The sequence below is a fragment of the Dipodomys spectabilis genome, unplaced genomic scaffold (assembly GCF_019054845.1).
Source record: "Dipodomys spectabilis isolate Male_0828 unplaced genomic scaffold, ASM1905484v1 ptg000197l, whole genome shotgun sequence".
In the NCBI taxonomy this organism is placed as follows: Eukaryota; Metazoa; Chordata; class Mammalia; order Rodentia; family Heteromyidae; genus Dipodomys; species Dipodomys spectabilis.
This window is the reverse complement of record NW_024870874.1, coordinates 19,305,556-19,319,978: the sequence shown is the minus strand read 5'-3', so window position 1 is coordinate 19,319,978 and position 14,423 is coordinate 19,305,556. Positions and strand designations below refer to the sequence as shown.

At 35.3% G+C, this 14,423-nt stretch overlaps 1 protein-coding gene and 1 pseudogene across 2 annotated transcripts in view; both read right to left on the bottom strand.

Moving 5' to 3' along the window:
* The window catches only part of Exoc4 (exocyst complex component 4), a 691,851-nt gene that overhangs the window by 503,267 nt on the left and 174,161 nt on the right, over positions 1 to 14,423 (bottom strand). The gene's annotated exons all lie outside the window — the stretch shown is intronic.
* Positions 6,828 to 7,375, bottom strand: LOC122121789 (annotated as a pseudogene).

The following is a 14,423-nucleotide window of genomic DNA, read 5'->3' as shown; positions in this document are numbered from 1 at the left end:
AAGAACCTGCTGGAGGAAAATAAGAATGTATTCATAACTGCAACCTTGATCTGTTCTCTAGCTACTTCATCCAATCATTTCTTCAAGTTCATTCTACTTATTCACATCTCTTCCTCTTCTTTTCTCACCAATAGGACTAATCAGGGTGCAGGCTTTTGTTACAGGTTTGCACCATTAGCTTACTTCAGCTACTGGTGTTTAATCCTATAATTAATTAATTCACATACTTTTTACTCTGTATTAAGACCCCTAACTTAACTCACCCTATGTTAATGATCCTGTGCTCACAGTATTTGATCATTTCCTCAGTTCCAACGACCTGTACTCTATCATTCTTCAACAATCTTTGTTCTTTGGAAATATCTCATCTTGGAGGTTTCTCAACTCTGCATTTTATTTGACTACATTGTTTATTTTCATTCAACAAATACGTGTCTTTTCCTTTTCAGTTTATGCTAAAATACTGGGAAACCTGATTTGCATACAGGAAGCATTTGAACAACTGCTGTGAAACAGAAATCATCTTTAGAAGTACAAAATGAGAGATTAAAATAGAAACATATGGCCAGGTGCTGGTGGCTCACGCCTGTAATCCTAACTACTTAGGAGGCTGAGATCTGAGGATCACATTTCAAAGCCAGCCCAGGCAGGAAAGACAGTGAGACTCTTATCTCCAACAAACCACCAGAAAACCAGAAGTGGGCCATAGCTCAAGTGGTAGAGTGCTAGCCATGAGCTGAATAGTTGAGGGATAGTGCCCAGGCCTAGAGTTCAAGCCCCAGGGCTGACCAAAACAAAACAAAACAAAAAAGAAACATATGAAGTCTGGCCTTGAAATCAGCTCTGCTACTTCTCAGCAAGTGACCATGGTCACGCTACTCTCTTTGAAGCCTCACTCTCTTTAACTATGAAATAAGGATAATAACAGAGACTATTTCTTAGAACTGGTATGAAAGTTCAATGAAATACATCTAAAATGCTTAGCCTTTAACAGATTGTTCTAATCTTCAAAAGTGAGGCTCTTCCTTATTACATTCTAGGCACTAAATATGTTTGTTTCTCTATGGCTTTGAACCTCAATCTTCAGATCAATAAATAAGAATATCTACTCTACATACGATCAGGGTTAAATTAGTTCCATAAATCACGTAGAATATTGCCTCACTGTAGAAGTATATTTAAATAAATAAAACAATATATGGAATTATCTCCAGAAAGTCCTCATCATTCCATGTCTATTGTTCTACTTTTTTCTGCTCCATATAAAGGCCCATTCACTAAACCCAGGTTCTGTTAATATTCATTCTCTAGATTTGAATGACTTTGACTGCCACTTTGTCCACACTAACTTTGTCCTTAATACTCTATGCCTTAATACTTGTTCTTCCTCTCTTCCTCTTTTATTGTTTCCAACTTTCAGATGATACCCAAATCTCCCTCTTCTATCCTATTCACATCATCGCCACTACCTACACCAGTGCCTGGTTTTTCACATCCTTTTCACAATATACAACACAGAAGACTTTTAGGAAATGCTAAAGCATGGATCCAACATAGAAAGTTCTTTACTCTTTAGAGACAATGTTAAAGGAGAGCTTCCTTAGTTGTTGTTGCTAATGCTATTGTTAATAACTGCTGAGCCATACTTCTAGCCCCTGTATCAAAATCTGTAGATAGACTCCTCTGTCTTCTCCAAATCACCTAACAAGCCCAATAAATTTTATACTATACAAGTCATGTCTGTTTCCTAAGTATTTTCATTCTATATTCAGCCCTCTAAATCAGATGCTCATTATCTTCACATAGATGACAAGTCTCAAATAGTTTTCCTACCTTACACTTATGTCATTCTAGGCAGAAACTTGTTTCCTGATTTAGCTCAATGTCATCGTTACTCTGATCCAGTCTTGCATTGCTTTAACATAGTCCAATCAACACCTGTAATGTTAGTTTACAGTAGTTGTTTTACATTATTAACAACTGATTAAACTACATTATTTCCCATTTCCTAAATAACTCTCAAAAGTTCTCATCATGTCTGAATTTATCTCTTCTTTTTTTTTCCTTCTCTGCTTGTACATTGTCCATTCCAAGCATGGGGAACGATCAAGAAAATGACTAAGTAGTTTAATATGCCACTTTAGCTCCAGTCAGATGTTACTAATCAGAGTTCACATGTATGGAGAAAACATACCATGCATGAGGAAATAAGTAGGTGCTGTAGTTTTGAAGCTTTAACCTCTTCTACAGGTGTTATCTCTACCATCTTCTTTTGAAAGTTCTTTTGTCAGTAATCTTCTATGTTGCTTGCTTTTGGTCTTATGATTACAATAAGCTAATTCCTTTCATCCCCTTAAATGTGCAACATGGGGGAAGGAAGGGATAGTGGGAGATCAAACAATGCTTGACAAGAAATGTACTCATTACCTTACTCATGTAACTGTAACTCCTCTGTACAGCATCTTTACAATAAAATAAAATTTAAAATAAAAAAGTAAATGTGCAACATGCTAGTGTGTAAAGTAGATAAATTTTTACCAGTCATCTGACTTCTGGAGTGAAGTTATGAGAAAATCAGGGAGAATATCTAAAAGGATCGGAACTTTTTTTTCTGATTTTCTCACCCTGAGTACAGTCGCTTTGGAATATGTCCGAAATTAATAATCACAGAGAGGAGACGTGACAGATACAAGGATTTTTAAAATTTTTTTATTGATCTTGCTTTCAGTTCCATACATATGTATATACCTGTTCATAAATGCAATACGTACATGTAAGAAAATAAAGATAAATGAAAGTACTCTGTGAACAAGTCATGATTCTTACCTTCCAGAAGATTAACGAAGATCTGAACTGGAAACTCAACTCTGCTTTCTCATTGTAACTAAAACTTACACAGCAGCTTGAATCTCCCAGCACCTATGTCTTGCAGTTACTTATCATCTCTGCTGTCTCTTAGCTCAGGCCAGGTGTTTTCATTGTAACTCTGTCAACATCTAACACAGAACCCAGTAGGTTACCTAAATTCAAAGTAAGATAGTCTAAAGGGTAGTAACTTATAGATGTTCCACACCCACAGATGAGCTCCCCAGAGTATAACTATAACACCCATGGAGAAACTTCAGGCTTTTTGAGGTACATTAATTTACTCACATCATGGGGATAACATTTATTAAACTTCTGCTCCAATAAGATAAGTACAATCCTAATGACCTGAAAGAGTTAATGCATCTTGGAAAAGACCCAAATTGCTCTCTGGAGACAGTATATTCAATTAAGTGACTAAAACCTAGCATTTTCAATTAGCAGTTTAGTTACTAAAGACACTTTTATATTGCATATACATAATATGTGAATATTGACACAAAAATTTACTTGTCATTCGTTCAAACTAGAATCTTCAGAAATAACAAGTGCAGATTCAGATTCCATTAACATTTATTTTTTGTATCTACTAAGTGTCAGGAACCATACTGCATACATTTCCAATGGGATTTAAGAGGAACATTGTAAAGACATAGAAGTAATGGAGTTTCTAGGCAAACAATAGAAGGTACTAAGATATAGAGAGAAATAAAGTGGTTCCTTTCATTCAGGAGCCCACACAAACACTAAAATCTCTACTGAATTAATCGGCATCAAGTTCTATGAGATCTGGTTAAATTCAGTAAGGTATGTTTTGTTCTGAATAAAAGTCTTTTGTCCCTGGCTAGAATGATCTCCCTACACACCTAAATCCTAATCTTCCCTCAAACAGTTTGGCTCTTACCCTGTACACAAAATCTTGTATGATCAATCAATCTAAAGTTATCCCCTAAATTCTTATAGTATTTCTAGTAACCATTCATCAGTGATGATCTAAGCTTGACAATCATAAATCTGGGAATTGAACTTTTCCTATATTTTTCTCTTACTCTTCCAATATGACATATGAAACACTCTGTCTAATGTTAAGCTATACAGCTACCAATGCATATGAATCTGAGATAGTTTACGAAAACCTTTCATAACTAAAATAATCACTTAATGGCACCCATTTTTTAAATTTTATAAACACTTTCATCTACAAAATGTCTCTAACATAAAACTTCTATATCACACACACACACACACACACACACACACACACACACACACACACACACTCTTGAGGCAAAATGTTAAAAGGATCAAAAGAAACTATCACAAGTTAGTGATATTAGTTAGGGATTTCAAACGAAATCCCACTGCATTGGTTTTATTTCTAGGAAAAAAATTCCTATCTACAAATGGTCTGTGGTTGATGTACACTATTTCTGCTGAAATGCTTTGCATTAATTCAAAACAAAGGATTAAACTATTTTTTTACCTAGTGTACTTGAGGTTAGACTATAATTTAAAAGTTAATCAAATGAAATACACTGCTAGGTTAGATAAGTTTATCATAAATAAAGAAACCTAGGGGTAAAAAATAGAGAACTGATAACTTCATTCTTTTAGAATGGCTTTTGCACTAAAGTTTCTACCAAAGTATTTTCTCAAAATATTTGTTTCATTTTGACATCTAATTTAAAGGAAAATTATATTGTTAAATTTTAATAGCACAGAAATATATATTGAAATATTCCTTAATAGTATAGCTATATTCAAGGAATGTATTTGCTTCTGATACTTTGCTTCTTTAATTTTTCTCTTGTCATCTCTAAATGTTAATAAGCATTATATTGAACAGACTAAAAATACTTTAAAAACACAGTTTGCATCCATTAAAAAAGAGAACTCAATTTTATAAATGGGAGGGAGTACCTCGTGAACAGTATATGATCCAGTAAGATCCTTTCCACTGTGAATTATTTGCCCTTCATTTACCACACATCAGCATGCATCTCAATTTCTAAATGATATTACATGTGTCTGCTCCAACAAATGTAAGTCCCTCATTCTCTGTGACCCAAGTGCTATGGTCAAATAGCTGAAATGGTTAAGAGTGTAAAAACAGGTATATGTCTACATATTTCTCTAATAATCACATCTTTTAAATTTCACTCTTAAAAAACTACCACACCCAGCACAGTCAGAATAAATTCAGTGAAGAAGGATGACTAATATGACTCCACATAAGATGAGAGTAAATGTTTATAAACATGATTCAAGAATAAGGGGAGGCACCATCATGCTAACTCTCATAACTCAGAAAACTGCCAGAGGACTGGCTCATTATCCTTGGCATTACTCTACCACGCAGTATCAACCGCATACCATAAAGCAAGTCATAGAGAAGAAAAAGACAGCATGCTATTTAAATGCCAGCCATGTTAACGCAGAAGCAATATAGTACAATCCATGTACCTCATGTTCTCTGCTAATTACTTAAGATATCCTGTTATACGCAAGTCAGCAACAGTAGCCAGACCCCAGTCTTCTTTAAATGCCAGCTCTTAATAACAAACTCAAAAAAGGTCTTAATTGCATTTACCAGAAGCTCATGAACTTTAAAAGTTGTTAAGCAGATTTCCATGTAAATGGAATGACGATTAAAGGTTAAGTACAGGTTCCTGAAATTTCAGAAGTTAAAAATATATTCCCCTGCACATACATACACATGTGCACACATACGCATACACACACACACACACACACACACACACACACAACCAGCCTTGACAGGAATGAAACATCTTAATTAAACATGCAGAAGTATCATGCTTATTTTTATGTGAAGTTCCATTTCCAAATGTCAAAGTTAATCATGCACTTGACTAAAAAATGTGCAACATTCTCTGATGTCTTCACATTGTTTTCTGAGAAGACATCTGCAGGTCTCCAAATATCTTTCTGGTGTCCCCTCACACCTTGACCCCTTCCTGTGTTAAAAGAAAACCTGAATGTCATAGAGGAATGCTTCTACAGAAAGATCTTAATTGCTCTCCACCTGAGGAGTAATCTAAAGCCACACGTTTTCAATCAACTCTGTTTCATATTTATGTGGCTCAGGAGAAACACGAGGTGACTCCTCCATAAATATGCTGCACCTGTGTCCCTGGAGTGACATGTTGACAAATGAACATGACAACTCCTCAAACTCCAATAAGAATTTATGATTCCTAGAAAGAATATATTTGATCAATTATAGTGTCATCACAGTTGAAAGCAAAATGATGTCTTTGGAGTGCACTTCACAAAATTTGTGAGGGCTTGTGTTTTATGATAGGATAAATGGCAATCCTAAATCCCAAAGTCAGGTCCTTATTCCACCTACAGTACACAATCTCAGATTCTCCAGTTAAGAGATGATAGATACAACAACCACTGAGTGCCATAATGAATAAAATGAATAGCTATGTGTGCTCTAAATGAAAAATTGAAGAACTTAAAAATCACAAAATATTTTGTAGTATACTATCTAACCAGGAAAAGAAATATTCTGCAAGCCAGGCAAAGATTATGGGGGATGGGGGAAATCTCTTCTAAAAATTCCTACTGCTTGTATCTAATTATACTTTAAATTCTTCCTTACATTCTGAGGCGAATTTCAAGTTTATTCAAAACAAAGTACATGTAGGACATGAATTTTAAAGCATGAGTTCTTAGAATTAATTTTGGAGCTATCACTATTAAGATTAGGCATATGAGATATATATTAGGATGAGATATAGTGACTATAGAATTAGATATAGGATAGATACATACTGGGGTTCAATTTGGCCAGTTAACAAAGCATTGAGTTTTGAAGAAATCTATAATTGATAAAGTAGTACAAAATAATAGCTATATAATTGAGGAATTAGAAATAAAGTGGGGAAGAGAAGAATTCGAAGAATATTTTTTTTTACAGATCAATAGGTTTTTTATTTATCCTCCTCTTCTTCCTCTCTCTCTTCTTCCTCTTCATCTTCACCTTTTTCTGAGCAACTTTAGCAGGACCTTTAGCAGCATCAAATTTCCCTTTATATCTGTTTCAGCTTTGAAGCCTTGGTGATACAGGGGTGTTTCTCATTGTCACTTAAGTTGTTCCACATCTCACCCAATTTCTTGGCCACATCACCATTAGACATGCCAGGGTTTGTAGACTTGATCTTGGGATGAAATTTTGAGCAGAAAAGGAAAGATCCACAGAGTGGTCTTTTGGGGTCATTGAGATTCTTTTTCTTTTTGCCTCTCTTAGCTGGTCCATAATCCTTCATCTCACAATCAAAGCGAACTTTATCTGCTTTTGCCATCTCACCAAATTTAGCTTTCTTCTTCCCAGACATTGTCTTCCATCTCTCTTGAGCATTTCTTGGAAAATTCAGCAAAATTGACAGGAACCTCCAGGTTTCTCTTTCCTGCAAGTCTGCACAAAGAAGGTATATGCAGACATCTTGCCCACTGGTTTATTTGGGACACGTTTACCCATGTTGACTGTACTGTTTGCTAGTCTGGGCAGCACAGTGCACGACACACTCAGCACTCCCAGCCTCACGCTAAGAGTAGAATTCTTAAGTGGTTCTTTTAAAAATAAAATTTCACTGATAAATTGTGAGATCCCATCAGCAAAGTCTATATTTGCCTCGCAAGAATTATGATAAGCCAACTTTAAAGGAAAATGGAGTTCCCGCTTCCAAAGCACAGTGTTCAGAGTTTTACATTTGATTCAAACTAACAAGTAGGCTTTGATAAGTATCTAAGAAGATTATCCTGGTCTAAACTACTGGAATATTTAGGCATTCTGAGTTGCTACACTTGCTTCTTTCTGGAGTCCTTCAGGGGAACCACAGCAAATAGTAAGGCTGTTGATCAAGAATTATAAGGTTAATCTATAACCAAAAAGATCTCAGTATAAATGTCTCCTATTCTCTTTTGTATTTCCAAAGAAGTTGACATGAGTCTTGTGTGTGTGTGTGTGTGTGTGTGTGCTCATGTATCCTGTCGGTGCATTCAATCAATACCCACTGAATAAGTGGTTTCTACATTGATGAACCCCACAAGCCTGGGTTTAGTACCCTGTCCCAAAAACCAGGTCTATTCAAGAAAATAAATAATCAAGATATGGCTTCCATTAAAACAGAACACAAAATTCCTATGAATTGGTACTTTTAAAGTAACTTCTTTAACCCATAGGTACCACAGTATAGACTGCAGGTCCCCAATAAGACTTGCCTATCAGTGTCTCATAAAATCAAAGATCATTCTACCATCTATACCTTTATTCATAAAGCTCTATTAAGCCCTACTAAATCAAATTCAGCCTCTTCTTAAGGCCCAACATTATAATATACTTTTGTTCACTGGGCAAGCTTGTATTGAATACAAGGTACGGTGTTAAGCACTGTTCATACCCATGAACAAGGAGCATTTAGTACTCCAGTGTTCTATTCCTTTGAACCGTATCATTCAGCTTCTCTATTGGCTTATGCAAATAACTACACAGAAAATACTAACCCTGAAAGTATAACAATCATCACAACCAAAGTACACACCTCAAAATACCGTAAGATTCCAGCCACTAACTTCACTCTTGCCTCTGTTGTCTGTAGTCTATGGTTTATTTCTGTAATTCCTTTAATTTGTTTCAACAGTACTGCTAGAAACTAATCTAAGTAATACAATCATCACCTATGTTAATAGACTCAATTCAGTTCTCAAACCACTGTTTATGTCCTTCACCCTGGGCTCTATGATTCCTGATTCCAAACTGGCAGTCACAGCTGCCAGCAAACTTGAGAATGCACATCTACTATCAACTTGAGGAGGATTAGGCACGCCGTTCAAGGGAGCATGTGGAGCTTCATTCAAACCTCAAACACTGATTCAAAAAGCTAGAATCTGGTTTACAGCCCAGGAGAATAGATCCATCTGATGTCTCCATCTTGAGCGTATCTAACAACCATGTCACTATAAACTTTGATGGTGTGATTATGGAATACAAAAGGGTTTATTAGTACTTGAGGCACATACTTTTACAATGTGAAGATAAAATCATTTCCTATTTTATTGGCCATAGTGTACCTATTCTTTTCTCTGAACTCAAAAACCTTAACTCGAATACTTTCTTGACCTCTCTGGAATCTGGCAACTCATAAATACAGTGATTCTACAATTCAGTTATAATAAATTAGAGGACAAATTAGAATTGCCAATAATTTATAGGCTGGGAGTGGTTTTCATTTCCTTTGCATTTACTTTCAAATGATAAAAAGATACTTATCTTTAAACAATAGCTTACATGAATAAAGGCAAAATGTGCCTTGACTGATTACAGAATGTAATATATCACCCAAAGATATACTAGTGAGCCCAAAGAAGGATATATCCTTTAGTTCTTATAATTGTTTTCAAAGGTTAAATTGAATCTACTATAGTCAATAATTCTAAAACTAATACATTATACATGTTTCTAATTTGGAAAAGTATGGATAAGGTAAAAGCTGCACTGCTATGTTGCAATAATACTATTTAATGTTTAAAATTTCAACAAGACTATAGATAGATCATTCAATTTCAAGTCAGAATAGCAGTAATTTAAAGCCATAAACCACAGACTTCAAACTATACATACCATATATATAGTTTTAAAGCCGAAGTCAGAATTTATCTATTTTAGACAAGCACAACCAATTGCTGTAATAACCTATTGCAATATCCATTGCAACAGGTTAATTTCTATATCTACTACTGTAGCTTTTGAATTCAATTCTGCAACAACTTTCAAAGAAGCCTAACATAACAAAAATGTTCTGTGGGTAACAAATTTAGTAAATGTAATTCTGTTCTTTATTTTGGCATCTACCTTATTGCTAGATGGTGGCATTTTTTTGTCATAGGTGAGTTGAAAATTTGTAAGAAAATAATATTGAAATAATAATCATATATTGCCATTTTAGAAATACCTTCTATTCTTAGCAGAAAAAAAAAATTGGTCACAATCATTAAGAGACCAAAGCAAAGAAATTAATGTAGTGTTGTTGAAATAACTTAAAACAGGACATCAAACAAAAAAAGTTATGTAAGTATGGAAGAAATTTTCTGGTAGAAATACATGAAGAGGTCAGGGAAAGGTGGTTCTATTCAGAAGGATGAGATCTGAGGATCACAGTTCAAAGCTGGCCTGTGCAAGGAAGTTCCTAGGACACTTATCTTCAATTAAACATTAAAAACCTTTCAGTGGAAATGTAGCTCAACTGAAGAGTCACAGCCTTGAGGGGAAAGCTGAGGGAAAGCACTAGACCCTGAGTTCAAGCCCAAGTACTGGAACAAAAAATAAAAATAAAAAGTACATTAAGAAAAATATTTCTTAATCTATTAGAATGTTTGCAGTTATGTGCAAATAAGCACAAAAGTGAAATGATAGCCTATCTCATTTCCTTTAAGACTGAAAATATTAAAAGAGCCTGAATCATAGAATTTTGGACTTAATGATACAATGTTTTGAAATGTCAAGGCTGTATAAAATGGTATTCATTTGATCTCAATCAGGAAGGAATCTAAACACATACACAATATCCTGACTTTTTTTTTATTGCCTGTACTGATTATAAAAGTTGCACAATTCCCATGTCATAAAGAAGCACTTATAAAAGTCATTGTTTTCACATATTTAAAATATAGCATAATAACCTAACTATGAAAAATTATATGTTATGAATAATATTGTTTAACAGAGAATACTATGATTGCCAAAACAACTAATTATCCAAGAAGTGATACTTGTGATATAACAAATATTCCCTACTACATGCTTAAAAAATTACTCTCCTTTTTTAGTAGTATTGAGAACTGAATGCTTGCTATTTAAGCACTACCACTAGAGCTACACATCCCTTATTACGATTTTAAATGTTATTTGTAAGGTCTTTTGTTCCACTTTATAACTGAGTGAGAATAACAAATGTTTTTACTGAGGTTTGGTTTGAACTCAGGGCATGGGTGTGCTAGGCAGACACTCTAATACTTGAGCCACATCTCCAGGGCCCAGGGCCTACAGCCAGCCTCAAACCCAGTCCTCCAAAGAGCAAGAAATACAATTATGTGCCTCTGTTCTCAGCAAGATATCTGAAATAGTTAATGGAAATTTTCATTTTGTAAAAATTAAAACTACAACTGCTATTAAAGAATATAAAAAGAAAATGTAGATATTTATTTTTAATACCATAATATCAATACAAAGCAAATATAATACCACTACCAAGTAAGCACCAGTATTCTATAGTATTGTATCCAAGAATTTTCACCTTGAGAGTTTCTACTATCCAGTATTCCACATAGAATCTAGTCAACCAATGGTTTTATTTTTTTTTAAAAAATCACGGAGCCCTCTTGTAACAAGTAAAAATATATTTTGCTTTCAAATAAAATTATTTCTATTACCTGGCTGTATTATTTATAATTCATGGTGATTTTTATATTCTCACAGTCTAGTACAGATTTTTCCTAGTGATTTATGTTAGGCTCTTTGAAAGTCTTGTTCATATTTATGGTTTATTCGCCTCCTAGAAACAGTAACAGCCTTTTCCATGTATATATGTCATGATAAACTTACAGATTGACAGAGGGTGGACACTGGCTGACTTTACATAATGGAAAAGAGATTGATGAACAACTGGTGATGCCATTATAAGCAACTAAACATGGAGAAAAATACAAAATGAACCACAAAATTGAACAACTATCCTCACGTGACAGAATTTTAAACAGACATATATTTCAAATGTCCACATATTGTTCATTTGCTCACAGTAAGCACAAAGGTTAGTAGTTCACATATGTAACATTTTGTTGGCCATTCTGTCATTATTACTAAGAACATGTTTCTACAGGGTACATTTGTTAGACTGTCAGTTACTGTCAACGATCCACAATGGTACACAATCAAAAGAGCATCATAGTTAAAAATAACTGTTATAGAAGAAAGTTATTGTCTGAAATTGTTGGGCACTAGCAATTCTGGATATAAGAGATGGGTAGAACATTTAAGGTTGGGTGAGGATGAACAATGGCAGGGAGTATTGAGAATAAAAAGACTCAATCTTTCTAGATGCGCATAACATTGTTGTAACTTGGTCATCAGCTTTCTGCTAAGGCACATTTACTGCTTCTCCTAAGATACATTTACTCCTTAAGAATGCCCACCTACAATTCTTAGATCCTATAGTACAAGTTTAGGCATATTTTAGCATGTTGAAAAAATCATGATAGATGTGTATATTGAACATTTTTGTTCTTCCTCAATCTTATACTTCTTCATGTCTCAAAAGCTCATATTGTAATCAGTTTTATTTTTCTACCCTCATCTCTGCTTTCATTTTTACTTTTTTCAACCCTGGCTGCTTCTCTTATCTCTTTTTCATGGGAAAACTGAATTTCTCAACAAGGTATACTTCAAAATGATTTCAATCACACATTCCATGCTATATTTTTTTTATCCAAATTAAAAGTTTTCTTTTAAAAAAGAAAATGTCAGCTAGGCACTATAAACCTAGCTTTTCCGGGGAGTGAGATCTGAAAATCAAGGTTCAAAGGTAGTTTAAGCAGACAAATCCAAGAGACTCTGATCTCCAGGTAACCAGCAAGAAACTAGAAGCAGAGGCATGGCTCAAGCGGTAGAGCATCAGCTTTGAGTGAGAAAACAAAGCAGGAGTCTAAGATCAAGAGGACAGGCAGAGAAAGAGAAAGATAGAAGAAAGGGAGGAAGAAACAGGGCAGGAGGAAAATAGAGAAATGGGGAGAGGAGAAGAGAGAAGGGAAAGAAAAGGGGGAGGGGCATACAGATTCCCTGGAAATCATAGCTTCTCTCAGATACCCTCCTGGGCCGCTGCTCTTAGAGTCTGGAGAGTTCTGAGTTTCCTCTTCCCACAGCCTCCAACTCTTCAGGAAGCCTGCTTAGATATCCTCCAGAGAAGGTCTCTTCCTTTAGGTCCTCTACTCCATAAGCAAGGGATTCATCAAAGCTCAAGAAAGTTTGGGACTGAGAAAGATTTTTCTAAGCAGTGTTTACAAATTGGAAAAAGGGGTAAGGAAAAAGTTAAGGCTGGGAAAAGGGTAAGGAAAAAGTTAAGGCTGTCTTTGATATAATTCCTTTCCCCTTGCAGAACCCAGGGCTCCTTGTCTCTTGCAACTTTTAGGCCAGTGCTCTTCTAGAGACTCCTTATTTTATACTCCCTTGGGTGTGTAGGACCTGCACCTTATTCTTGTTCTGTTAATTTAACTCTCCAAGATGATTGCAATGTATATCCAAGGCTGAGAACCACTAACTTAATGGAAGAGCTTCAGCAGATAAATCAGTCTTGGGTTCTAAGACTGGCCCAATAATTTTTACTTTCACTGCCCAGTGTGAGTCACTCTGTTTTCCAAAGCCTTCCTTGACACCACTACAGAGAAAGGAGAACATCCTCCTACCTCACCGGGGCTTCGGAACCTCAGCTGCGTGTTTACTGTAAAGCACTTACAAATGTTCCAGCTGTCCTTTTTAAATCCAATATTTACAGTGAGAACGATTTCAGGGACTCTCCATAAATCTGAAGATCAGAAACCTATGACTGCATAGGCACACTTGAGTAGATTTTATAATGAGTTTACAAAAACTTCAATATATCAGTTTATAAGTTGATATCTTTGAGAAATGTTTTCTTTCTACCATCAACTACAACGTAGAAATTTATCAACAGTACACATATGATCCAGAAAGACTGGAGGGACAAATCATATCCATGCCATTAAAGTTCGGTTTAATGTTTCAAAAGTTGATCTACTGAAGGTAAGAATTTTAGGGCTATAGATGTTCCTCAATGGTAGAGTACTTGCCTGGCATGTGTAAACCCCTGGGTTCAATCCTTAGCACTGGGGGAGGGAAGGATTTTACATAGCTAATCTCTAAGCAAATGGGCATGACTTAAAAATGAGCTCTTGGCAAGTGTGAAGATAAGGGTCCATCCGGTCCTGTGACTTAATATACAATTTATCTGATAAGACCTATCAATTTATTGACCCAGATCTCTCCCCACATTTAGTATCTCATGTCTCCCAATTTAATACTGTCAAAATGTAAGCCCCAATTCTAATCTCCCTTCTTTTGTCCTCTTCACTTGAGAACTCAACACACATGTCCTCTTCAAAGAGCTAAAACATGACATCTCCCCCGAACAAGCATACAATGATTTCCCTTATAGTGTGGTGATTTTCCTATTTTTAAATTTTCTACAGGATGTGGATTATCTAGGTATGTGCAGATTTTACTGTCTCCATCTCTCCACTAGGATGTTAGTGCCAACATGTAAAGCACTGGTAACAAAGTTAATCCTCAACAAATGTTGCCTCCAACTAATTATGTAGCAGGATCAAAATATATGGAAAAGTCGGTCAAAAAAGCCTAAAGATTTTTCAGGCTGCTTTTGCTACCCTCTCTTTTAATAATTCCTCTTCTAGCCACCCTGGTCTCTTTTGCTGGGTCTTATCTGGGACTTCTCTCC